Genomic DNA, 25680 nt, shown 5'->3' with positions numbered 1-25680 from the left:
TGGGAGGGGAAGGATCCTGAGGCAAAAGAGTGGTTGCAAAAATCGGCAAAGGGCCTGAGCAAGGGTGTCCATGTGGTCCTTGATGGTTTTAGAGGAACAGGGATGAACCTGTTTTGACGAGGCTTTCATAGATCGGACATGTCTAGCGACCTCATCGGGGGAGAAAATCGGAAAGGAAGAGAAGGACGATGGGGGGGTGGTTAAAGGGGGTCTGCAAGCACAGACTGAGAGGGAACAGGAGGGGCAGGGGAGGAGAGGGTGGACAGGATGTCCTGGGTTTTTGAGATAAAGTGTGAGGAATGGGCATTGCAGAGAGCCTGGGGGGAAAGAGGAGGGGTGGAGACTGCCGCAGGGTTGGCAAGCTCCTTGCACATTTTTAAGAGTTTGGCAGAGTGTTAGATGCTGCATAAACACAGGCTTCAATGTGGGCTCTCTTTTTAGTGCGGACAGAGAGTCGGTATTGCCTTTGGAGCAGGCGACAGGCCAGTTTGTCAGAGGATGAGCAAGAAGCCCTCCATTTCCTCTCAGCTGCCCTACACTTACGTTTAAGTGTAGCTAGGTCGGAGTCATATCAGGAGTTGCACTTGGCTTTGGGCTTCAAGTGGATCCTCATGACAGGGGTGAGAGCATCAAGAGTATCAGAGATAGAAGAGTAGAGAAGGGACAGGGTTGTGTCAGGGTGTGAGTCAGCCAGAAGAAGGTGAGGGGGAGAGAGGGTGGCAGCGAAAGCCTCAGCTGACACACGCATCATAGGTCAGATGTACGATAAAGTAAGTGGCAGTGTTGGGGTGGGTTGGCTTGGGGGGGAAGAGAGTGAGAGATGGGAGGAGAGAATGCAGTGGTCACTCCAGGAGAGAGGAGTGGTCCGAGGGATAGAGAGGGGGAGGCCAGGGGAGATCATGACATCCAGTGTTTGTCCAGCAGAGTGTGTGAGGCCAGAGGGAAGGGTAGAGAGAGAGAGGGAATTGCGGAGGTTTCGAAAGAGCAGAGATGAGGGACAGGAAGAATCGAGGTGGATGTTGAGATCACCAAGGAGGAGGAGTTGAGTGGTTGAGGCCAGGAGAGAGGAGGAGAGGTCAGCCCATTCAGAGAGAAAAGAGGTGATTTGGCCAGGAGGCCAGTAGAGAGTAGCAACAGTAAGAGAGTAGTTAGGAGAGATTGAGAGCCTGCAGACAAGGCATTCAAAAGAGGAGTAAGTCTGAGTGGGAATGATAGTGGCAGGAATCCACTCAGGAATGATAAGGGCTATGCCCCCTCCAGGTCGGGTAGATCTGGGTGAGGGGAGGATCTTGTAGCCATCAGGGAGTAGAGTGTCAAAGCTTGTGATAGAGCTGGCCGTGAACCATGTCTCCGTAAGATCGAGGACATCTAGGTCCAGTTCTTCAAGGAGGTGGCAGATGTCAGAGGAGTGTTTGACAGCAGAGTGAGAGTTGAGAGTGGCAAGATGAAGAAGTTTGCCAGCCTTAAAGACCTTCCGGGGAGGGTTACAAATCAGAGGTATGCCCTGCAGAGTTGTGGAGGTAGCCTGAAGAGTGGCAGAGGAGGAGGAAGAAGTGGGCAGGGTAGCCAAGGAGTGAGAGCAGGGAACAGCTGGAGATGAGAGGAAGTTGATGAGGCGAGGGAAATGTCTATCAAAGAAGAGGAGATTGGACTGAGTACCTTGGACCATAACAGTGCCATTTAGGTAGATATTAAGGATAACTCTGGAGGAGTCGAAGGAAGCCATGAGGACATCCCAACGAGTGCCGCCATTTATGGGAGAGGGTGAGATAGGACAGAGCACAGAGATCATATGCGGGGATCCATAGATCCAGCGAAGGAACAGCAAAGAGCATGTCGGTGAGGGTCTGTCTGGAGGAAGCACTGGTATAGGTATCAGCGATAGGGAGACCAGGGTTGGAAGCCAAGATATCCTTTTTAAAAGTCTTTTTTCCAGATTTAGTGAGAAGGGAAGGACAGTTGATAGAGAAGCAGTTGGAATAGATGGAAGAAACAGAAAGCGTCATGATTGGAAAAGAGAGGAGGCAGAGGAAGGAGTAAGCAAGCCAAGCAGTATTGAACAGTCACTGGCTAGCAGGTTACACTCAATGGCCAAAGTTAGATGCAAAATTACACCCAAGTTTGACTTTCACATAAATCAAAATTACACCCAAGTTTGACTTTCATGTTAAATGGGAGACCAGTAGTTATGGAATTTCCAGTGTATTTCCATATTTAATTGAAGAAAACATCAACTCTACAGGGGGTGTTTGCCAGACTCAATGATCTACACAAAACATTCTATTTCTCACTTGCCAATGATTATCTGCTGTGGTGGGGCCTGCTACCGGATCACCTGGTGGGCCACCTCGGATGTCGGGGACACCCAAAAGGCACCTTGAGGCTGCATCCATGCAGCGGACAACAGGCAGGTGTCACCCTGCTATCTCCGGATCACCGGAGGAAGACACGTGGGCTGGGCGCTCCCAGCTCACCGCAGCCCCAGCTCTGGGGGCACCCAGGCCGGGGTTACACAGCCAGCCATGATCACACGGCCAGCACCTTCAGGGAGGACGGTGTTGCCCGGCAGGGGCACCGTCCTCATGCAGTGCCCCACCATTGGGACTCCTGCACGCGGTGTGGCACCAGCATGGTGTCTGAAATGGCACCACCGGAATCAGCTTCAGATCGACTGACGAGCTGGAAGCGGATCATCCTTCTTATTAGTTTGGTCACATGGTTACCCCATGTGACCATGATACAGATCCTGGGAGCTACCATTCTCCCCAGGAGGGGTGACATGCAGCACTCCTCCTTTTTCATAACGACAAAACAAAAACAAGGACACAACACAATATACACAATAATATCAAGACTACAAATATCACTAATATTCACACACTTAGGGCGCTGGTTACTCACAGGGTGATAGTCCGGGTTGATGAGTTACTGGTGACACATTAGAAAAACCCCCCATGCAAACACACCCTTTATACACCTAGGTGAGTGGACCGTGCCCCACTGACACACCACCACTGTTCGCACCCGGCACCCCTCGCTACAAAACCCACCAACATACGAGTACATCTCCACGCCACCTTTGGCTGGGCCAGTTTAGGCCTGCAGGCTCCCGGCCTTGATGTGTACGATTGCAGGATCCACAGGGTACCAGTTTGACCTCCACTGATGTGTCTTCAGGACAGTTCAAAATTCACGGGCCGGTAAAGCCGCACCTGGGGGCACCAGGGGCCTCATCAGCCTAGTCCTTAGCAGATGGGACAGTGCAGATACCATGGCAGCCTGCTGGCGTTATCATGACAGGCCAGCTTCAAGTTCAGGGTGGCCAATGCCGCACTTGGGGATGTCAGGGTGCCACCTCGATCTAGTCTTTGGATGGTGGCAGGAAGACTCTGGTAGTACAATGGCCGGGTGTTGGCGTTAGACAACGGGTCACTCACATCACTCACACTTCCACACCGGGCTGATGCAGGACACCACTATAAGAATCAGGAGCACAAGCACTTGCAAGAATTGCTACCCCCATGATGTTTCCTTGATGTCTCTCAACTGTATTCACTGCCGCGGTGCACCTGGCTTGGCTTAGAGAGTCAAGTGTCACTGAGGGCGCACAAGCACTCCTAATGGAGCCGCTACCCTTTCTGGTTCCCCCTGGTAAAACCGGGAACCTCTGCGAGGGGCAAATGGATGAACTCCTTGGGCTGATGGGCGTTCTCAGCTGATGAAACACCCCGGTCAGGATCTGGGGAGGGCTGGTCACCTGGCCCTCCTTGATCCTTTCCTGCATAGAGCACAGGATCAGCTCTGCACCAGCTGGGCCGAGCTCATCTACCCTTGTGTGGGCTTCCAGGGGATAGGAGGCATGCAAGCCAAGCACAGGCATCGCTGCCTGCACTGTGGGCTCAGAGGCAGTGGACACAGCATGTGCACACGTTCCTCGCGCCCCTTGTTCCACCACGGCAGGTCCGGTCTTAATTGGCCTTGCCCCTTATTCATCTCGCCGCAGGCGCTCCGAGTCTAGGTGTGCCACGCCCCCTCTTTGCGGGCCGTTGCAGGCCTCCAAGTCCCTTTCCTCTTCCTCTCTGAGTGCTCCGGTCCGGAGCATATTTCCTCTTTTTTTTCCTTCTTCTCCCTGGTAGGTCTCGGTTGTCCTTGGGCCCTGCTTCAGTTTCCCCGGTGCACCACTGCAGCCCTTTTTCTTGTTGCGGGCGAAATGCTATTCTTTCTTACCGCTGCGGGCTCAGGCGTTAGGAGGCCACACACCCTCCTTACGGGGCCACTGCAGACCTCCACAATGCCCTGTTTGTTTTTGTTTTTTCTATCGCAGGCCCAGGTGGCAATGGGCCCACCTCGTTGGTCTTTTTCGGGGCTGCTCCTGGCCACGTTTCCTCCAATTCCTTTAGCCAGCAGCAGCACCGTCCTTGTGCAGGGCCCTGCCATTGGGCCTCCTGCACGTGGTGTGGCACCCGCATGGTGCCTGAAATGACAACACAAGAGTCAGCTTCAGATCGACTGATGAGCCGGAAGCGGCTCATCCTTTTTATTAGTTTGGTGACATGGATACCCCCATGTGACCATGATACAGATTCTGGAAGCAACCATTCTCCCCAAGGGGTGTGACATGCAACATCTGCTATGGGTATGTGCTAGTCTGTATTCTATGAATGTCTACTTGTAATTATTCCTAGACATAAAAGGCAGACTAACAGTACCGCTAATTAGACACAGTAAAAGGACCAAAAAGCAGAAATTAGCGTTTTGAAATGCATGCAGTAGACTGTTGTAAATTATTGCCCATTTCGGTAGACTTTGGTCCACTGATGTACTGTATGTGAAAACTGTCGATTCATCCATTTGACCACATTGCACGAAAACGCCTGCCTCTATTTTGCTAGGCACAGAATTAATTTTAGCTGTGGGACGGGTTCAAAGAATGAGTCATTCCATTTTTATAGTAACACCCCTTGACACTGCATAAAACATAAATGTGCCTGTCAGAATAGAGAGCCTGGCACAGAGGAGAGGTGGGGGAAAGGAAGCCTCCACTCCTACGGCCTGAAGAACATTTCCTGCACTTGCTGCTGCAACACAGGTACAGATTGAGGCAATCCAGTTCGAGATGCCTGGAGAATGCTTTCTGTTGTTATGTTATGTTCAGCACGGCTGAAGTGTTCAGATAAATATACAGATTCCAGAATAAAACGTTCCCCAAAGAAGCTTAGCGACTGCGCAGTTCAAAGAGCTGCCTTACCACATGCTGCCGACCAACGTGGCTTTTCCATACGCACTTGTATTTCCTACATTTTTAAGCATCCAATAGTTAATATAGAGCGAGTTTGCCAGGAACATTGGCCACGTCATTTGAAGTGGAATTACAGGAATCATACTTCACTCTTAAAACAAACAGCACGAGGGCTTTGCCGAAGCTCAGAATGGAAGTCAGTAAACTTAATCAAAGATCTACTTTTTTAGTGTAATTACCTCGACCACGTGCACTCAGTGTGACCTCTGGGTGCCCAACATTTTGCCTTTTCCGCTTGGATCAGGACATGAAACAGCCAAATGTCTGTTGCAGAGAGGCAGAAAAAGGCTGACATGATCTCGAGTTTCAGTTGAAGTCTTCCAGGTGGGGCTGATGACTCATTTCGCAGAGAGCCTGTGTTAACCTATCAATCCGTATCCTAGGCTACAGGGGAAATTGTGAAGGCATGCCATTTTAAGACGTCACAATCAATGTTGATTATTTTTTTCTTTTAAAGTCAACGTTTGCATTAAAAATATGTGTCTGCTTCTAGGCCAAAACAGACATTGGCAAGGCAACCTTTAGACTTTGTTTGCGAAAGGGAACTTTTTCGGCCGCACACTGCCTACTATATACCAGACTAAGGGACCAGGAAGATGGTCCGTATAACTGAAGAAGCAGCTCTTCCCTGATTGTACGTTGTGGCACTGGGTGAGGGATGGGTAAAGGCGGCGTCATTTTTTATTTTTTTTTAAATGCCACCATGTAGCTTCTGGGAAGTAAATTGCCAAGAGGTAATTTACTTTGATGAAAGAAAGGAGAACTGTGCTGCCCTTGCCCAACAATACTCATTGATGATTTTCAGTGGGCACTGACAGGTGCATGCTACACCCCTCTTAGGACAATATCCTGGGCACCGTAAGGTGCTGAAGTACCATCAAAAATGCAAATTCATTTGTGAACCAAAATTGATTTTAGCACTAGTTACTAATGACTAATTGTGGTGGTACCTAGGCACCATCCATGAGCAAAACTAATTTTAGAGCTTAAGCCACAGCTATTGCCCAAAGCCAATTGTGTCACCACAGCACCACCAATGAGGCAAAATTAAATGTGATTCTAAAGCACCACCTGTGAGTCAAAATGAAATGTAACACTAAAAAGCAACCTATTAGCCACAAATAATCAGCCCAACTGACCTATGTTTTGCTTTGACCATTCCATTCTCCTCTCTAAACACTACAGCAATATTTTAGCATGTTCAGTTGTGTGTCCCACACTACGGGAATGTGACTTAGATTTGTTGCGAAAGGGACCATTACATCTTCTCCCCACCTATGTTGTCTTCACCTCTCTCTGTGTCTCCCCTCTTCCATTTCCCCGGTGTTCTGAAGCAGTTTGGTCTGCATGTAGCGCATTAAAAAACTTAAATCGATAAATAAATGCAATGTAGAAGCTTGTTGTTTTCTACAAATCCTGAAAGTTGCTGGGTGACACTACTCTCTAATATTTTGCTCAAGAAGCGGACATTTGAGATAGTCCTACAGTTTGCGTGGTGTCTGGTATCTGTCATATGTTCAGTAGAGCAGTCACAGTGACATACTTCAGAGGTCCCGGTAATAGGTTGTGCATGCAGGGGGCATTCAAGTTCACAACTAAGTATTGGAGTAGAGATGGGAAAACATCTTTGATTGCCATTGCCATGCACGGTTCATCTGGGAGGTTGTAGGCCCTGCTTCTGGCTGTCGACTTCGTCATCTGCATTGCTTTCTTTGAATTAAAGGTCGCACGGCATCTGCAAGAAAAGCTTTAACAAACCTACGTCTATAATATTTGCACGTTTTGAAAAATTAAAATTGAAAGACAGCTCCTTTACAAAATGGAGTCATTGTGCCTTGAACACCAATCACCATGTTCATCAGTTATAAATAAGTAACTTCTTCCTAGTTACTCATGCTCCTCTGCAGTGTGCAACATACAACGTCCAAAGTAGGAAAGCCATCCTCCCGGACATCGGGGACCATAACACTGCAAGCTATCCTGAATATTTCCACTCCACCTTTCAGACGTTGTTCATTAGTTATTAAAAAAGGATACAGAGGGTGTGTGAGTGGATAATACCGATCACAGTGCCTTTTATGGAGTCTAATCTTACAGAAACATTAGTAATTGAGCATTCTATTGCAGGGCAGAATATTTATTACACAAGTGTACAGCATTCATTCGGCATCACATGTAACATGTTGAATATCTTTACGATACAACTCCTTAAAAGTCGACTCCTGAGACCAATTGGATGCTCTCCTAATCTCTTAAGTCCTCTCGCATTGGCAAAGGCCTCAGATGGCATGCCCCCACAGGTGAAATGAACCCCACAAGAGGTCAAATCAATTTTCATTTTGTCCATCACTTGAAACACCCACAATTTCACAGACACAGAGAGATGAGGTTCTTGACAAGATACCAGCAGTCGAGATGCTGAAAACTATTCGAAAGATTTAATTTTCTGTTCATAGGACAACACATACCTCCCCTCCTTTAGAGACCCTCGATCCAGACAAACAGACAAACTGAAGCATCAGTAAGTGAATCCTAATCCAGCGCCTTACAGAGCAGAATCCCCACTGTCATCTATCCATACTGGAAAGCAGAGCAAAGAGAGCGAGGTCACAGCACCAAGACTGACTGATTCCACAAGTGCCTGTAGACTCCAAGAGGAAGGGAGCGAGGAACGAGCCATATTCTTACACGGCAGGCGGAGAGATCATGCGGTACTGGCAGAGAATGGTGGCAAGTATGCACTGGGACTAGCAAACTCCCTGGACCACCAGGGAGAATTGGGGAACCCCAACCCAATACCCCATGGAACCTACCCGGGACACCCATAACAGGGCCCTGGAAATCCAATGGGAATTCCAACACTGGCCTCTAGTATGCAGCAGACCTGTGTGGAAAAAGTGGTCGGCGCTTAGGACGCAATTTATGACTTTTCACTTTACAGAAACACCCCAGTGATGAAGACATGGCCAGTTTGGCAAGGGAGGGAGATCCAATCTCGAATGAGAGAGGATGAAATAAGAAGGAACAGGAGGTGTGGGTTATTTAAGTGAGGTCAGAGGTGAAGGTGGAGGAAAACTAAAATACCAGCAGTAGGGAAGGAGGAGTGGCAGAGCATGGAGACAATTTTAGGAGCAGGTGAGGCATTGGCTTGGGAGTGAAATTGGTATGACTGTGTGAGTGTACATGTTTGTGTGGAGATTGTGGTTAGAAAAGATTACATTAAGGCGTGACTGTGATGCAAATGGCAGTGAGTGAAAGGAAGGTGTGTGAGTAGAGGAGAGAAGAAAGTAGTGGGGTGGAGAAGGCAGGAATAGTGTGGAGTACAGAGTGGTAGTGTGGAGGGGCTGTAGTGGTGTGGGGTGGAGTAGTCTGTTGTAGGGATCAGTAGTAGGGAGACAGGAGTGGTAGTGCGGAGGAGGGAGTAGTAGTGTGAAGGAGGGAGTAGTAGTTTGGAGGAGAGGAGGAGAATGGTGAAGGGAGAGTAGTGTAGTGGAAGGAGGGGTAACCTAGAAGGGTGGAGGCAAGACCTTGAAGAACTGAGAACATTGAGTGATATGAGTTTGATGGGAGGAGTGATGCAAAGTGGATAAGAGGAAAGAGTGGAAAAGGGATAGGTGAGAGCAAGGGTGCTGGAAGCAGGCCTGAATCCAGATATTTGTAAGGCATAATTTGTAACATCAACACAGAACACCACCCACTACACAGTGTAGTCAAAATTAGGAAGTTCCTGAGGCAGTTTTGAGAGATAAGCCATTCTGCCTTTCAATCATTAAATCAATCAATCTAAACTTTATTTGCCTAAGATGCCATACCAGTTACACATATAAAAACATACATAATACAAAATAATTAATACATAATCATCCGAATTTATTACATATGGAAAAAGTGCAAAGTGCCCAATAAAATGCATGCAAAGAGAGAGAAGAATAAACAATATTTTTGATTCGTCCAGTGGGGAGATCATGACAGCACCCATCACTGATACTTAAAGGATAGTTCCGGGACTTTTTTTTTTATTGTCCCTACGGTTCGGCCATGTGTTTTTAAGCATAAATCTGTAGATCGTAGAAAACTTTCCTATGGACCTTACCCGACTTTTCGTCCATTAACGCACTCGAAATCAGCCGCCATTTTCTGATAATCCTATCATTTCCCCCCATCGCCCTGGCTCACCTGCTTTTGCGGCACTAAATCAAATCCCCCGCCCCTGAGCCTGACATCAGCAGACGCGTACCGCCCATTTCCCAACGCCAAAGCACGTTTCGTGTCAACAATCGCTGCGCCTCAGCTAATGAAGTGTCGCCATGGAAATGGCAGGACGCCTCTTTCCTCAATAAGTATAAACACACCGTTTCACAACACACAGCAGCAGATTTTCGATTCCATTACTCTCTCTGTGTTACTTTGAGTATTCTGTGACTCGTTTCTGTGCTCTGGTCAGCTACCTTCGCCACTTCTAGGCCTTGTGAACACCTGTACCATCTCTGTAAATTATTTTACTTTCTTTACCACACAATGGCTACAATAATGCCGTATATGTACGAGCCCGAGTACACCGAGGAGGAACTACTGGAAAGGCAAGCACGCGAAAACGATGGGGATTCGGACGGCAGTTGGGAGGACCAGTCAACGGATGAAGAGCCTGGACCATGTCGCATGGACGGCGTCTCCACCTGGTGCACGTGCAATCGGTGCGAGCTAATGCCAACTGAGGAGGAGAACTGCTGCTGCCGTGAAAATTCCGGGTGCTTGGCCTACATTTCGGAAGGCGAGCCAAGTCCGCAATGCATCACCGAGCTGCCAGAGTTCAGGGAAGCCTGCCTCTCACGGACCGTGTTGAGGATGATGATGGTGCTTATGCACGAACTTCGCGGCACTGTTCGTCCGCGTAATCCGAGTAACGAGTAAGTATACTCTGATTGTGATGTCAGTGATGCCACTACTATGTCATGGTCGTCTCCCACATATAAAATTACATCTACATATCATTCGAATGCATGTAAATTGGTTCCATATTGTGCATTTTCTAGATAGAATTTTTTTCAAAGCAGAATGACATTTTTTACCTGAATCGACAGTGATAAGAAAGTTTTGTCATTTTAATACAGTTTGCATCTTTCATTTTCACAGGTGGTACAGGCTGGTGGCCTATCGTTGCTTCACTTGGTGGCTTCACGGGAGGCTCGGACACCGCGTTCGGAGAGTAATACCTGCCTGTGCGGTACTTGCCATTAGACAACATTTCCCCAGCGACAGTGGACAATACCGCGGATTTTCCCTGGATGTGCTGCAACCGGAACTTTATAATGTGTAATGTTTATTATTTATGTTCAATTGAAATTAAGATCTAAAATAAAACCCAACATATATTTTAACAATGGTTGTTTTGATTTTTTAAATGAATCTGGTGTGTCTCCATTGAATAGTCTTCCTGTGCCTTGTCTTGTCACACCACATGTCTCGTTGAACCCATATGCAGCAGACATACATATGTTATTTTGCGGGTTGGCATCAAGCCTCCCGGCCTTGCCTCCTCCCCCAAAAATACTTACCACACCACTTTGTTCAAGCGTTGGCAATAAAAGGAAGGCCGTTGGATTTTATTGATACAAAACATGGTTATAGGTAAATAATCAATATGGTTGATCATAATAAATCATCCTTTTGGGCACCGGGTACAGAGATGACCCCTTCTGGCCCGTGCCGCCTTGCCACCACAGGCCAGCCTGCTGCTGACTAACTGCCTAGGCATCCAGGGTCTCCAGGGTGAACTGCACCCTTATATTCTCCTGGGAGGGTGAGGTATTTATAAACTCACCCCCCTGCCTTCCATGTACTAGATCCTGCAGTCTGCCTCTTACATGCAGTTAGATGGCCTCTCCTTGGTGAGGCCCTGCGGCAAACGAGTCTTGTCTGGACGACCAGCGCCCTAATCCACACACCCCCCGCCCTATCAAAGGCAGTTCGCACCGGGGTACTTGCGCTGGCAAGTGGAGCTGTCAGGGAGCGATAAAGGCCAAGAGGTGCCAAAGACCATGTACACTTCAAAGTGGTCTATAGAGCATGGGTTGTTGTTCCCATGTCTACCTGCAGACCCCGTGTCTCCTGCCAAGCATCCCCCCTCACGCTGGACGCCCCCCTGCAATCCACATAAGTGTGTCTCCATTCACGAGTCTTCCTGTGTCTTGTCTGCACGACCACCGCCCCAATCCACACCCCGCCCTATCAAAGGCAGTTCGCACCGGGGTACTTGTGCTGGCAAGTGGAGCTGTCAGGGAGCGATAAAGGCCAAGAAGTGCCAAAGACCATGTACACTTCAAAGTGGTCTATAGAGCATGGGTTGTTGTTCCCATGTCTACCTCCAGACCCCGTGTCTCCTGCCAAGCGTCCCCCCCTCACGCTGGACGCCCCCCTGCAAACCGCATAATGCCACGACATATACACGTCATTCATTCACAAACAAACCCCTGTTTCGAATCCTTTATAACCCACTTCATATTTCTAATGAGCACTTCTTTGCGCTTTGCTAGTTAGTCAACCCGTGAAGGTGCTGGTTATCTGCTCTTCGTCTCTGTGAACTTCCGTGACCACTTCGAGGAAACTCCTCAGTTTGCAACCTGTGAACTGCTCCCTGTTCTACGACAAGAAACTACTCTGATCCCTGCATCTAACTGTTTGTTCGTCAAGGTAAGGCCATGTACCATAATCATTTTGCGTTCAATTTCTTTTCGTTCAAGACAGTACATGCAAGGAACTAGTCATGTTCTGAGTCTAGTCAAATTATCTTTCTATTTTTTTAAAGTTATTCAAATACTTATCCGCATGTGAATAACGTGTATAGTTCCAAGAACCAAAACGAACCTTGCATTGAACCTTTTATGTGTCATTTAATTTTTTAACACATTGGTATTCATAGAGAATTGTTGATCTTTACTTTTCAGAACTTTCCACAATGCCTGCCTGTTCCATTGGCGGTTGCCCTTCGAAGACCCATAATAAATCTGAAGGTACTATAATGCATGTTTTCCCTAAGACAATAGATCAGATAAGAGAATGGGTCCGATATTGCGGATATCCACCGTCTGAGCTTGAAAGTAGAGTCCCAGAAGTCTTTGCGGACAAGAGGGGTGATCGATACCGCATCTGCAGCAGGCACTTTAGCTCAGACATGTACTCCACATCATTGCTAATAAAGAAGAACACACCGCGAGCGAGGCGAAAATTGCTCTCAACCGCTATTCCCACTCTATTGGTCCACATCCCTCCACTGGTGAGTCAAGTTTACGTATTTATCTCTCGGCCTTGCGGTAGTGTGTAGCATTATCTAACAATAATTTCCCCATTTATGTATCCACTCAATATGAAGGCTGAAGATTCTCCATCCGTGTCGTTATTGCAGTCATCAGCCACTTCAAGCGCCTATCGGGTAATCTTACTTGGCTATTCTGCCACTGACTTGTTTTAGGCATGTAAATCAATAGTTTTAATTTATCGTGTAATTATTTTACCTAATGGTACACCCTTGTACTCATCCTCTAGTCTTTGTTTTCAGTTATAATTATTGTTATCCAAAATAATGCAAGTACTGTCTTTCAGGGAGATGCTGAGGAGTCCAACGTATTGACGACTACCGTTGATGTCACTCAGATGCTCGAGGTACGTTTCCGGACAGTTCCATCGATGGAGATCATTAGATCTTGCATTCTTGTAGCGTGATTGTTACACACAATGTTTCTTTTGTTTTTAGCCATTGATATGTCCTTCTGTCGTCGCCCTCCTATGTGTCTTCTTTTTTCAATATTGTGTTCATTACTAATGAAAGTCCTATGTTTCAGGGAGTCGATGGAGCACTAGTCCAAGAAGAAGGGGGAGCATGCAGTTACGGTTCGGCGCAACAGCTTGCAGAAGTGTGCACCGCAGTTACATCGTCCCTTGATGTTCTTATGCATTTCGAGGTATGGATACTGACAGTTCGATCAAGCGAAATCATATGACGTGATTACATCCGCTATACTTCCTTCTTTATTAACGCAAGTACTATGTTTCAGGGAGATGACGGACCTTCTACAAGAACATCACCCCTAGTAGTTGATGCAGATCTCTGGGTGGTGACACTTCCAACGATCGAGCAAATCGAATCATATTTACATATCCATTATTTATTTTAGACAACTGATCATTTGTGCAGGTCTATTTAGATGAGCCGTTGACGCCTGCACAAAGTTTATGTTCTTTTTAACAAAATAGAAAACCATACTAATGCAATTACTGTGTTTCAGGGAGTCACTGAAGCATCATCTTCAATAATATCATCAATGGAAGTCTATGAGGAGCCCGAGGTATGGATCTTGACAGTTCCATCTAACTAGAACAACTATGCGTGAATAATTGTCGTTAGAATGTTCTACACAAAGCGTTCATTCGTGTTTTGCTATTGAGATGTACGTGGGTATTGGTCCCCAAGTACATTTTGTGTTTTCGATATTATTATACATACTAATGAAAGTTCATTTTTCAGGGAGTCGATGGAGCGTCAGTGCGTGATGGATGTGCTTATCATTAAAATATAGTCGTTGCAGCGCAAGAGGAAGTGGAGACATGCACACACGAGTCGGAGCAACAGCGTCCTGATGTTGAAGTTCGAGGCAAGAAAGTTTCAAAGAAAAGAAAGCAAAAGAAGGTTAGTGTCCTGGTCACTATATTATGTTGTTTTTTACTGTTAATAGTTCAATACTGTAAGTTGTGTTTAAACTGAACATCCCTTTTCCAATCTGTCCTCTAGTTGCGAGTGGGTGTACGAACTAGATCTACACAGACAGTGAAGCGAACGAGAGATGTTGCTTGTCAAACCTTTTGGCAGGGACTTGAGACTGGAGATGCATCGTGCCAATGGGAAGAATATGAAGTGATTGACAACGGAGCTATACCACCACCAGCCATTGATAGTGAATGTCCTCCTGGTAGTTCGGATGCAGTTGGAGATAAATTCACAGAATCCACACCCGCAAAAACTAAGACCGCGAGAAAGTTGAAGAAATTGTCCTATTCACCCATTGCCGGAGAAGGAACAGATGTTGCAATGGAAGAGAATGAAGTGGACTACAATGAAACACCTTCAATATCACTGAACATAGCGGAAGACGATATCAGAGATTCTACCTTTCATGTGAGTGACATGTCCTCAACGTTACAGGCCGAACCAGCTGGGATGCAGAGTGACAGTATAAGGAAAGAGGCCAAATTCATTGTATTCGATAGTTGTTTGATTGATATTATTATTCGGTTGAAATGTGGGCATTCGGTAGGTGGGGAAGTATGTGGGGAGCCATTGATTAATGTGACTCGTGCAATTCGAGGCACTAACCTTAAAATACATGCCACCTGTACAAAATATCATCCTTTCTCATGGTCTGCACAACCCATGCTGGGACAACTGCCAGCAGGCAATCTACTTTGTGCAGCGGCTGCACTTTTTAGTGGTTCAAGTTTTAAAAAATTAGAGTCTTTCTTTCAGTTTGTGGGAATCCGTTTCATTGCGAAAACTCAGTTCTACAAATACCAAACCGATTATCTATTTCCAGCCATTAGCGAAGCTTGGAGAATGGAAAAAATGTCTATTGATAGTACATTCGCGGGCAAACGGTTCAGGCTAGCCGGTGATGGACAGTGCGACAGCCCAGGATTTTCAGCCAAGTACTGCACCTACCACTTTCAGGACATGGAAAGTAAGAAAATTGTGAGTTCGGTGGTCGTGCAGGTGTCACAAAGTACATCCTCAGTGGCCATGGAGAAAGTTGGCTTTGTAGCATCATTGCAAGAATTACAATCGCGGGGAATGGTGATCGACCTGATAGCCACGGACAGACACGTTTCAATTGCCAAGACAATGAGAGAAGAGTACAAAAATATAAATCACCAATTTGACGTTTGGCATCTTGCAAAAACAATCAATAAAAAATTGTCGGCTGCAGGTAAAAAAAAAGATATGCAAGGTATTTCACAGTGGTCCAAGTCAATCAGCAACCATCTTTGGTGGAGCTCAAAAACATGTGGAGGGTCGTTGGAAATTCTACTGGAAAAATGGCGGTCAGTAATGCTACACTGTACAAACGTGCACAGCTGGAACACGAACCAACATTTCCACAATTGTGAACATGGCCATTTGTCCACAGAGGAGGCACGGAAGAAGAAGTGGTTGATTCCTTCATCACCCACTCACAAAGCCATTGAAAAGATTGTATTTGATAAAACTATAACAAAAGCTTTGAGGGGACTCACGGAATTCTGCCACACAGGAGATTTGGAGGTGTTCCACAATATGTGCCTAAAGTACAGGCCAAAACGATTGCATTTTGGCATGGAGGGCATGATAAATCGGACTCTTTTAGCGGTCTTGGCACATAACCATAATGTCGGCCGTCAACAAAGTAGGACGACCGGAACTTTAGGGACGCTTCGCTACAATAAGGCCTTCACTAAAAGAAGTAAACAATGGGTGATCAAACCAGTGTTTGAGGATATGCAATATGAGTTTATTGAGAGACTTATTGTTGACGTCCTAGATAGGCACATAAATGGAGTTGTGAACGAACCTGTGCAGGTGACAACTGCATTGCCACCCAACATTGCCTCTGTTCCATGTCCACCTAAAGAAGAGCTCATTGAGAAATACACATCACGGTTTAAATGATTGTAATTTGATTGTCTGTTCTCTCGAGTCTCCTCATGTCGCAGGCCCATTGAATATGTTTATCTATCCAACCTTGTTCATTTGCGCATTAAATTAAACCAAACAGTAATATAAATGATTTTTCCAAAAATATAGAATGTCTCCGTATTTATGGTTCTGTGGGGCAGCAAAGCACGCAGACAAAATGCAAAGATGGAGTGTAAATTTCAAGTCCTGTAAGACGGCCTTACACTGAATGTAGCTAACTAGGAATGTGTGTTCGTTCAAAGTGAAGGTCAGCTGCTTTGATTTTTTCTCGGGTGCCAGAATGGCCCACGACTCAGTATAAGGTTCTATTGTTATTTGACCTTGACAGGCCGGGACCACGTAAGAAACGATAATGAATATAATTTCAGAAACGAAAGCCATTTCATGTTCGTTCATTAGAAGAAATAAAACGTCGGCATAGAAGGAGTGGTATTTCGGGGCTGCCCTACGCACAGACACAATGGAAAATGCAAATATGGAACAAGTTACTTACCTGTAACTGTTGTTCTCCAGCATGGGTCTGGCATGGATTCACATGCTCATGAATATTCCCCGTCGTCAGGCTGGGAATCCTCGGTAAAGAAAAAACCAGTATCAGTTTCGTTTCTGATCTGTCTTTCGTAGTAATAACCAATCACTGGTCTCTGCGTCATACTGACCACAGCCAATGACTGCCCTCTACCTAAGCACCGCCTCTGGCAGCCATCTTCAGATTTGGAAGCACGTGAAGTGGCAGTATGACCAAGTGAAGAGCCGCAGAGGGGTAGGCGGGAGGGTTCGCATGTGAATCCATGCCAGACCCATGCTGGAGAACAACAGTTACAGGTAAGTAACTTGTTCCTTCTCCAGCATGGGGTCTGGCATGGATTCACATGCTCATGAATAAAGAATACATAGCAGTATACACATGCACAACCACGGGAGGTGGCAAAGGCTCAACATTAAGCATAGCATCAAACTCAACATTAAGCATCTTACCTCCTCACCAGGCTCACCTCAGGCGAACAGGTTGCGCAGCACTGCTTGGCCGACCCTGGACTCCTCCCTGGAATCCCGATCGACGCAGTAGAATTTCGTGAAGGTGTGCGTCGACCTCCACGTAGCAGCCCTGCATATGTCCAGCAGGGGCACACCAGAAAGGAACGCCGTGGTAGCTGCGATCGCTCTGGTGGAATGGGCTCTCGGACGGCCGGGCAGAGGTCGGTTTGCCAACCGATGACAGTACATGATACAGCCGGAGAGCCATCTGGAAATGGAAGCCTTCGAGAGAGCCTTCCCCTGATTGACAGGTCCAAAGTTCACAAAGAGTTGTGACGTCTTCCGAAAACACTTTGTGCGGTCCACGTAGAACTTCAGCGCTCTAGCTACATCCAGCGAGTGCAAAGTCCTCTCAGCCGGCGACGAAGGCGACGGAAAGAATACAGGCAACACCAAGGGTTCGTTGAGATGGAAGTCCGACGGTACCTTGGGCATGAAGGAGGGATGCGTCCTGAGCACTACCCTCGTGTCGTGGAAAGTCAAGTACGGGGCCTTGCAGGAAAGGGCCTGGATCTCTCCCACTCGTCGTGCGGAGGGGATGGCCACAAGAAAAGCAGTTTTCCACGATAGAAACTTCAACGGAGCCGAGTGCAGAGGCTCGAACGGAGGTCCCATGAGCTTGGTCAGCACTACGTTGAGCTCCCACGCCGGGGCCGGAGCCTTCACCGGCGGGAACGATCTGAACAGTCCCTTCATGAACTCTTTCACCAGGCGATGAGACCACAAGGACGTCCGTCCCGTGGTTCTGGTGTATCGGGAGATCGCAGCAAGATGAATCTTGATGGACGCGTGTGCCAGGCCAGCTTTGGCCAGCGTCAGCAGGTACGGCAGTACTTGGGGAGCCGTAATCCGTAGAGGGTTAATCTTCTGTGCGTGGCACCAGACAGAGAACCTCTTCCATTTGTGTCCGTAGCATTTAAGAGTCGAGGACGCCCTGGCCTTTGCAAGAATCTCTCTGCAGTCGGCCGGTATGTCGTATCCTCCAAACTCTAGCGCTGCAGGAGCCAGGCCTGCAAGTTCAGCGACTTCGGGTCGTGGTGGAGGATGGCGCCTCCTTCCCTGGAGAGTAGATCCGCGTCCGCCGGCAGTTTGATCGGCGGGGACGCTGACAAGTCCAGAAGGTCCGGGAACCATATCTGCCTCGGCCACGAGGGTGCGACGAGGATCATCCTGCACCGTGACCTCTTGAGCAGGTTGACTAGCCGGATTAGTAGAGGCAAGGGAGGGAACGCGTAGAGGAACAGGCCCTCCCAGGGGAACGAGAAAGCATCGCCCATGCTCCTCGTCTGGGGAAACCTGCTGGCGAACCTCCGGCACTTGGTGTTCGTCGCCGTCTCGAACAAGTCGATCTGGGGTGTGCCCCACCGTCGGAAGAGACGATCCACCAGATCCTGCCGTAGTTCCCACTCGTGGCACGAGCGCAGCTCCCTGCTGAGTGAGTCGGCGATGGTGTTTTTTATCCCTGCCAGATGAAACGGCACCAGAAAAATCCTTTGGGCGACGGCCCAATGCCACAGGTCCTGCGCCTCCTTGGACAGCGCTGGGGACCTGGTTCCGCCCTGTTTCCTGATGTAAAACATGGTGGTGGTGTTGTCGGTGAAGATCCTCACCACCTTGCCCTTGAGGGACGGAAGGAAAGACCTGAGAGCCCAAAACACTGCACGGAGCTCCAGGACGTTGATATGCAGGGACTTCTCCGTCGGGAGCCAGAGTCCCTTTGCGTGCAGATTTTCGGTGTGCGCTCCCCACCCTTCCAGGGAGGCATCCGTAGTCACCGTCTCCTGGTGGGCTGGGGTCTGGAAGTCCATGCCCGCCGTCAGATGCGCGCGGGTGCCCCACCACCGTATCGCTCGTCGGAAGTTCTCGTCGAGCTTGATCCTTTCCTCGAAGCTGCCCGTCGTCTGGATCCAGCGCGCATCCAGGAATTCTTGCAACGGGCGCATCCGGAGCCTGCACATGGGAAAGAGGTAAATGCAGGAAGACATCATCCCGAGTAGGGACTTGATGGACCTCACTTTGGCCGCGTCGGCCACCAACATCCGTTGCACCTTGCCCAAGATGGTCCTGGTCCTCTCCTCCGACGGGGAGGCCAGAAGGGACACTGGCCCTCATTACGACCCTTGCGGAAATTGACTGACCGGACCGCAACAGCGTAAATAGCGTTTCCGCCATTGCACGAAGGAGCAAAGTGCGGCTAATTACGACCCATCGGGCACGAGCATTACGCCATGGCGGAATCCGAAAGGCTGCGATGGCGGAAATGACCCCAAAACGGCCCTTACCGCCGCCGTACGCTGCACCAGGTGCAATACCGCCACCCATCTTAGCGGTCACCGTAATGAGCGGGCACCGTAATGAGCGGGCACCGCAAATTACGGGCACCGTAAATATACGGAAACGGAAGTAAAAGCATGTGGCCGGAACGGGAAACAGCACGCCGCACAACTATAAAATCCGAATCCCAACACAACCATTAAAAATCCGACCCTGACACACATCCCAACCCGTTAGCAACCCCAGTTAAAAAAATAAATATGGGAAAGGTAGCCAAGAAAGCGTGTGATCGCAAGCGGCAGGTCCACTTCTCCCGAGAGGAACTGACCGTGCTGACCGAGACCCTGCAGGAAAATGCCGCCGTCGTCTTCTCCAGTCAAATGACCAGGACGGCCCTTGCCAACAAGAAGGCCATATGGGCCCTTGTGGCACAGCGCGTAAGTGCGGTGGGGACAACACCCCGCACGCCACAGCAATGTCGCAAGCGGTGGGACGACCTGCGGATCCGCGTACGCAGCATACTTTCTGCGAACAGGAACATCGCCACAGCTACCGGGGGGGGATCAGAGTCGCCCATCAAGTTGACCCCCTGGGAGGAGATCTGCGCCTCCACCATAGGAATGGAGAGCATAGAGGGAGTCGGAGGGATGGAGAAAGGAGTGCCGACATCCGGAGAATCAGGTAGGTTGGCCAAGAGAAACAATGCGAAATCCACAAACCACGAACATGTGCAGTACCATGTGACCCCATAGTGCAATACATACTTTGCCCTGACAGCGCCCTCTAAAAGTCAGAATGAATAAACAAATTAATCAAGATGCCATAAACAACCCCTACATGTGCAGCATGCACCCCCTAACTGCAGGCAGCCAAATGAATGCATCCTCAATCCACACGAAAATGAGACCACCTCCAAGGCCCAGTCCCATATCAGCCTCATGTACCACCCCAATGCATTTGATACGTTGCCATTCCAAATCCGACAGACCCATAACTAACGCTCGCCCCTCTTTACTCCACCACAGGGTCCGATACCAACGACGAGCTGCAGGACACCCCTACCAGCACGCCTGCAAAGAGGGCCAGGACCAACGTCCCAAGAGCCTCCACCTCAGGTGCAAGGATCAAGACACGGCAGCAGCAGGAATCAAGTGCCAGCACACTGGAGGGGACTGCAACAGGCACCCCAGCAGCCAGCAAGTCCACAACCCCAGCACCACAGGTCCCCCCAAAGAACGTATCTGATGGCACTGCCTCTGTTGGTAGCAGCACCATAGGTGACACAGCTGTCATGCCAGCATGCTCCGACACGGAAAACAGTGCTGGCGACGTAGGTACCATCCATGACCTTTCCCAATCCCCCTGCATGTCCCATCCCCTACACCATGACGAAACCACGCAGGGGCACCCAGAAGACGACGACTGGCCAACCCCCACAAGTCCTGTGCCAAGGCAACATGTGTTGAGCAGCCCCCCTGTCACACCACCGCAAATGTCCATGGCCCAGCAGAGGCAACAGTCCCTCGACCTGCTGATCGAGCAACAGCAGGAAGTGTCCACGCTACTCAAGGACCATGCGAATGAATGCGGGGGTTCCAGGGCAGCCATGGAAACATCCACCGAGACACTCAGGGCACAAATAGAGAAAAGTAGTGAGAGCCTCAGGGGAGAAATGGAGAGAAGCACCGAGAGCCTGAGAGCACAAATGGAGAGAAGCACCGAGAGCCTGAGAGCACAAATGGAGAGAAGCACCGAGAGCCTGAGGGGGGAACTGAATGCGACGTCCAAAGACGTTTGTGCTGAACTTGCTGCTGTGCGCCGTGTGCTCTCGGAGCTCTCACAAACCCTCAGAGACATGCATGGACGCGAGCAGGCAGAGACGTCATCCGTGGCAAGTTCCGTCCAGGGCAGCCCCCAACGCAGATCTGGCAGGAACCTGCGCTCCACGGGCAGGGGTGCCCCTGATACCCGTAGAGGGGGCTTGCAATAGCGTCTACCCACGGGCAGCATGCATATTTGGACACTGGTGTTGGGGGGGGAGGAAGTAGGGTGGAGGGGGTGTGTTGGGCTTCACTGGGTGGCGGGTCCATAGGGTGTATGAATCAAATCACATTAACAATACAGCACTTCATTATCATCCAATGACATGTGTGGACATTGATATTTGCGTACGAGGCCTTCATAGGCGTACAGTCCACTATGTGCCTGTACTACACACACACAGTGCCACAGGTCCCCTTTCCGTGTAATAGGCACCATGCGTGGTTGCTAGAAGCATGCATCTATGATGCTCTGTCGGATTGCACGTGCATCCTGTGCCTCATGGACTCCTTGGGGTGCCTCCACATCCCCACCCTCATCATCATCATCTTCAGGTGCATGCAGTACAGCGTCAGGGGGCATGGGCACATTCCTACGTATGCACATGTTGTGCAGCATGACACATGCCATGACCATCTTAGAAACCCTCTCATGGCTGTACATGAGTGCCCCGCCAGACCTGCTGAGGCTGCGGAAACGAGCCTTCAGTAGGCCGAATGCCTGTTCAATGACCACACGGCTACGTGAGTGGGCATGGTTGTAGTCCTCCTCATGCTGGTTCTGTGGGTTCCGGATTGGTGTAAGGAGCCATCTCTTCAGTGGATACCCGGCATCACCTGTATGGGACGAATAAAGGGTGTCAGTGGAATGATAGTGCTAAGTAGCCCCCCCCCCCTCCTGCAAGGTCATTGACGCATCAAATGGGCCACGATGTCATGCATGGAATGAGACTCACCGAGTAGCCAGGATCTGTGCCCTGCGTGTCGCTCCATGTAGCGTGGTATTCTTGTGTTCCTCAGGACCATAGAATCATGGGTAGATCCTGGAAATCTGGCACAACAATGCGTAAAGATCTTGTTGGAGTCACACACCATTTGCACATTGATTGAATGAAATTGTTTCCGGTTGCGGTACTGGACCTCCATGGCATGTGGGACAACCAATTCAACATGGGTGCAGTCGATGGCACCAATGCAACCCGGGATGCCGCCAAGTGCATGGAATCCCACCTTTGCGTTGGTAATCTCCTGGTACGTGCGTGGTAGTGTGATGTGGTCGTCGGCGTGCTTCAGGAGGGCATCGTGCACTTGGGAGAGTGTCCGTGAGAACAGTGGCTGTGAAATGCCATGCAACTGTCCCACTGTGTGCTGGTAGGTGCCTGTGGCCAGGAAGTGGAGTACAGACACCACCTTCAGTAGGGGTGGGATGGCGGTTGGGCTATCTATCATGCTCACGAGGTCAGCATGTGTCATGTCCACAATGGCGATTATGGTGTCCCGGTCCAAACGGTAGAGGGTGTGGATCTGCTCAGCAGTGAGGTTGAACGGATCAGCTCGGAGGCGTGGGATTGCGGGCCGCCTGCGTGTTGGTAGTGGCAGTGCTTGTGGGCCTTGCTGACCCTGCCTTGCCCTCCTCCTCCTCCTTCTCCTCCGTCTCCCCTGTGCGCCCGGTTGTTGTACCTGTTGTTGTTCGTCGTCTTCTTGTAGTTGTAGCACTTGCAGTGCTATCTGGTGCCCCAGGCCCAACATCGCTAGTCCTGCCGGTAGCATTTTGGAGTGGGAGTGGTTGTGGGAGGGGTTTGGGTCTGCTATATATGTGCTGTCGGCCTGTATGGCCTCCACCTGTGCTGATTGAATGAATCTGTGGCGGATGCAATCCCTTCTGGCCGAGCACGTCCCGCACGTAAGGCTGCATTTGGCCGCATGGCATCTTGGGATTGGAATCATGTATCAAATCCCGATGGCAGTGTGATGTACTTTGACTGATTTTCATGCTATGCTCCCATTGTTACACATGCTATGATTGCAGCCGCTTACATACCTGTGAAGAGTCAGTGGTATGTAGGGCTCGATCGATGGCCGACCCTCATGCAGCACAGTATCGTACTTCACCGACGGGCGTGGCGTCCCATTTGTGATTGCAGCCAGTTAGCATTATGACACACAGCCGCACTACATTGATGTAATTGTGAATGCAAGCGTTCACAGAAGCCTTTTCGACGTAATGTTGCAAGTGAGGAATTCGAAGGCCAGGATTTTTGGTTGCGAAGTAGCGGTGAGGAGACGCCCACAGGTCTGCCTGGAAATGTAACGTTCTATTGTTGAATGTCCTTGGGACAGGGCCCATAACGAGCAAGCAATGAATGACATGAATTGAATGGGATGCGCAATAGCGTAGTGGACGATAAGGCAGGACGTTCCCAAGTCCATCTAGCTTCACGACACTACAGATCCGGCCAGGAGCACAGTGGTTTTTGCAGACTGCATTACGCACAGACGTGATGGAAGTTTCACATATTATGTGAGTGAATGTTCATGCGTTTTCATTGCGGGATGAGGGAATGATGAATGGATGCATGGACAGATGATTCCATTTAGGGTCTGCCATGTACATGTGTTTTTTGATTCAATCCCCTTCCCCTGCGCTATGTGATGCAAGGCTGCCATAGTGGGACTTACGTCTATCTGCCCTTGTCGGATCCTCCCTGTCTCGACGCGCCTTCATACACTTGTGTCTAGGCACGTTACTAATCCCATGTCATGGGTTCTATCTTGACGGACGCATGCACAGTAACCGACGTTGCCAATGGTGTATTAACCTCGATTGGTTTCGTTATGTATCGATACTGATTTAGGGGTGTGTATATTCCTTTGGAGTGGGCTAGCATGCATATGGGTGTGGATTTGGTGTGTTGAATGAAGATAGTGATGCATCATGTGTCCTGTAGTGCAATCGGTTAATTTGTGTTTCATTTTGGTGACAGGTATCTCCTGCCCTATTGCAGATGCCATCTGTACGCCACTCCTCCAGATGGATTTTACTCTCGACACCTGCAGCTTCGGGTGAATCAGTGGAGCACCATTACGATCTTATGGGACGATCGCCAATGGGCCACATGCCCTTACGCTGTTCTGGTGGCTAGGTGCAACATTTCGGCCTTTCAGCTGGACTAGTGCCTGCCTCATGGGACGGACCTGCGGTTCTTGCCGCTTCCATGTTGCCTTTTGGAACGTTGATGTTGGCCCTGTGTGCCATGATGGTACAGGGCGTCACACAAGTGGAAGCTGGTCAATTATTGCAGATGCAGCCCTCGGTGATGATGGATGTTTTGGTGTTATTTTACAAATTGCTGTGAGGCCTTTGTCATTTGGATGTGCATTTAAATTGTATTCCGATATTTGGCGTGTTGCGTTATTCTTTGCAGGTGATGTGGCGATTTTCGATTTGTGGCGGTATGTATTGCGAGATGATCTGCATTGTGTTCCGCCTTCTGAGTTGAGTTGTGTGGTACAGTACTGGCCGCTTTTGCCTACGTAGCACAGTGTGGTCACGGATAGGGGCTGCCATTGTGACTGTTTACATGATGTGCTGTTCAGGGGCGGGGGATTGGCTTTTGGCCGACTGGTGCCTGTCAGCCAGGTCGATTGATGGTATGATGGGATGTTCAGAATGTGGCTGGTCACAGGTGCCTGTGTTTGCGTGCGTTTGTTGGAGGGGGACTGGGGTCATGTCCATTGGAATAGCTTCTGTATTGATGCCATCTGTGCCCTGCAGCTCCCATCGGCCCCTCTTGGGATGTGCCTGGCTGCTCAGTCACTCTGCCAACTTGTGTGGTACATGCTTCTGCTGATGGTTGGTTTGTTTACTGGCAAGAGTACAGGGCTGGTGCAATCCCCCTCAGGATGCTGTTTTGGATGTTGCCTTGCGCTGGTGGCAAGCGATGGGGGACTACTGTTGTTTTGTGTCATGTGTTCTTGATTTTCATTTTGATGTCTTGTACCTTCACATGCCTGTGCTGCATCAGTACGGCTATGGTGACATGCCGTACATGGATGCCCACTCACGGGGCGCTTTGAACACCTGCATGCATTTCTACGTTGGCATGCATGGGTGAATTGTAGATTTCACTGGTTGCATGGTGTGAGTACATTGCGCCTGCCAGGAGTTGTGCAATGTGGCCAGGGAGTGGAGTACAGGCACTCAGTGGGCCATTTACGGTTGGTTCACGATGCCGTATTTCTCGCCATGGCGGGATGGTCCATTCCGCCATGCCTGATGGCGTTAGGTACATGTCCGCTAGGGTCGGAATTGGCGTACCGTTGCACCATGGTGGTGTTTGCGGTTTGGCATGGTGCGCGCGCGCGTGCTTAGTGCAGTTAGCGTTGGCGTTCACTACGGTGTCGCTAATGGCTTCGTACTTTGCGGTGACGGGTCATAGTCGCACCGAGCGCTTTTCGATGGCGGTATTGCTTTTCCGCCATCGTTTTCCCCTTTCCGCCAGGGTCGTAATGAGGGCCACTGTGTCGAG

The sequence above is a fragment of the Ambystoma mexicanum genome, chromosome 6q (assembly GCF_040938575.1).
Source record: "Ambystoma mexicanum isolate Mex_15411 chromosome 6q, UKY_AmexF1_1, whole genome shotgun sequence".
Classification (NCBI taxonomy): domain Eukaryota; kingdom Metazoa; phylum Chordata; class Amphibia; order Caudata; family Ambystomatidae; genus Ambystoma; species Ambystoma mexicanum.
Note: the sequence above shows the minus strand (reverse complement) of the source record.